This window comes from Octodon degus, unplaced genomic scaffold, assembly GCF_000260255.1.
Source record: "Octodon degus isolate 3935 unplaced genomic scaffold, OctDeg1.0 scaffold00118, whole genome shotgun sequence".
In the NCBI taxonomy this organism is placed as follows: Eukaryota; Metazoa; Chordata; class Mammalia; order Rodentia; family Octodontidae; genus Octodon; species Octodon degus.
Genome location: NW_004524694.1, coordinates 354925 through 357629, shown reverse-complemented (window position 1 = coordinate 357629; position 2705 = coordinate 354925). Strand labels below are relative to the sequence as shown.

General features: G+C 48.1%; 1 protein-coding gene across 1 annotated transcript in view; it reads right to left on the bottom strand.

Annotated features, from left to right (window-relative positions):
• The window catches only part of Laptm4b (lysosomal protein transmembrane 4 beta), an 86307-nt gene that overhangs the window by 22080 nt on the left and 61522 nt on the right, over nt 1–2705 (bottom strand). The window lies entirely within an intron of this gene.

The following is a 2705-nucleotide window of genomic DNA, read 5'->3' as shown; positions in this document are numbered from 1 at the left end:
GGGGGAGGGGGAGAGGGACTGAACTCAGGACCTTGTGCTTACCAGGCAGGCGCTTAAGCCAGTGAGCTATCTCCCTGGCACAACATTTACAATTCTTTAATTAAAAAAAATTTAAACATATAAACTGGAAACCCCACATGTTCATGAGAATGTGACACAGATCCTCACAGGGTCACAGCACAGCAGAGGCAGCAGGACAGGCACATGAAGTGTGCACAGACTGCAAAGCTGTGTTGTCACAACAACAAAAATCTATCATCAGGCAGGTGGATGCACAGTGTGGGGACCCAGTGTGCCACTCAAGGAAGAGGAAGGAAAGGCACTCATGGAACCACATGGAAGGACCCTGGATGTGAGACTAAGCGTGAGGAGGGAGCTGCAAGGAACACACAGTGCAGGACAGCATCTGTGTGAAATGTCGGGAGCAGGCACATCTATACAGAGAGCAGCAGGGTTCCAGCCAGAGGTGCAGGCTGGGTGTAAATGGACAGCATTGCACATGGTGGTGCATGCCTGGAATCCCAGCACTCAGGAGGCTGAGGCAGGACGACTGCTGAGTTCAAGGCCAACCTGGGCTACACACTAAGAATCTGCCTCAAAAGAAAAAAAAATCACAAGAGTGAATGGCAATGCTGGGCAGAGGGGCACACACTAATCCAGCACTCTCAGGCTGAGGCAGAAGATCTCACGTTCAAGCTCCACCTGGGCCATTCAATGAGTGAGCCTCTCTGCTGTCTCTGAAAGCCAGCAGCCTGCTTCAGTTGCCCTCATTTCTACTGAGATTTTTGTGATCCTGAATTAGGTAATTACATGTTTACTATAGCTCACAAGTAAACTTGCAGCTGCCCGCCTCCCTCTCCAGCAGGGCAGGGTGCTGAGTGCGGCTTCCTCTTTGGTCTTGGCAGGGAGAAAAACTAACAAAAGAGCCTGTGGGGCTCCCAGGAAACTGGTGCCCAGAGCAGTGCAGAGCTGAGAGCCTCTGGTCCACAGACCTGGTCCCAGAAGCACAGCCCCAACCTGTGCTTCGCCACATCAACAGTATGTGTGAGTAGCAGCGCAGTGCCAGGAGGGAAGATAGCAGGGAGGGCGGGGGCGTTCACAAGCAACGCCATCTAGCTGGGGCAGGAGGCGGAAATGAAGCCAGGATGCTTTTCCTGAGACTCTGGGACTGAAGCCAGCAAGGACCTTTGCTCTGAGCTCTAGCCCCAGCTACTCTTCCCAATTTATTAGGCTTACAAAATTACCTAGGTGGGGTTTAACTTTGTCCTCCCACACTGCTGGGATTAGCAAGTGTGTGCCACCACACCAGTCTTGCATTATGATCACTTAACAGACAGCGGAGAGTCACGCTTCTCATTTGCCAACAACCTCAGCATCTAGAGCACAGCTCGCACACAAAGCCCCACAGGACAGCTTCCCCTTGTCTTGGGGCTGACTTCAAGGGCTGGAGAGGTCGGAAGCCAGCCCTGAACTCTGCACCTCCTCATCTGTCCCCTGCATACACATTTATGGTAACATTCAATCAACTGTGACAATATGCTGTGATAAGTCATACCAGTATGGTCTCTCTCAAAAATGCCTAACTTCACATTTAATGTATTTTGGACCTTGCTCAACCACTGGCAACTAAAACTTCAAGAAACAAAACTTCAGATGGGGGTTCAGGCTACCATGTTTACTGAATAAATGACACATGTTGCGGACCCCGCATCTCACAGCCCAGTCAACCTGCAGGACTTTTTTTGAGGCAAGATCTCACCATGTGGTGCAGGCTGCCCATGAACTCGCTTATGAAGCCCAATCTGCCCTCAAATTTACAGCAATCCTGCCTCAGCCTCCTGAGTGCTAGGATTATAGGTGTGTGCCACCATGCCAGGCACAAGACCATTTAACTGTTATTGCTATTTAGAAATCAAGGGCCAGCAAGATAGCTCAGTGGACTAAGCACTTGCTTAGAAAAGCACAGGGACTGGGGTTCGATTCCCAGCACATGCCACACCTGCCACACCCTCAGGGTGGGCAGAGTCAGCAAAAAAAGAAAAGCCTATGTGTCACTCTTGCACTATAATATCAGACATTTGATTCAATGTCCAAAAATTAGTAATTAAACTCAGAAAAGACAGTATGGGGGCCAGGGAGATAGCTCAGTAGAATAAACGCTTGTCTGGCAAGCGCAAGGGCCTGAGTTCAATCCCCAGTTCTGGAAGAAAAAAAAGACAGTAGGACTGCTCCAAGTTTGAGACTAGCTTGGGCTACGCTGTGAATTCACTGTCAGCCTGAATTACTTAGCAACACCTTGTCCTTTTTTTTAAGACTTTGTCTTAAAGATAAAAGATGCCTACTACGTAGACCTTGCATCACGTGCTGTAGTTATTACACACTACACGACGTGTAATGTTATACTAATTCACTCCTAGCCAAATGCAGTTTGATGTAACCCTTGGCTGCCCTGTGGCCTTGGTTCTGGCCAGTTTATCCTTCAGAGACTATAGAAGAAACTAATGTTCGAAAATCAAAAATCAGTTTTAAAATGAACTGGCTTTTCTATGGCATTCAGGAATACATTTAATAATATTTGAACCCTAATTAAAATCTTAAGTGTGTTGGGCCAGGGGGATGGCTCAGTAGAGTAAGTGTTTCCCTGGCAAGCACAAGGGCCTGAGTGCAATCCCTGGTTCTGCAATAAAAAAAGAAAAAAAAAAAAA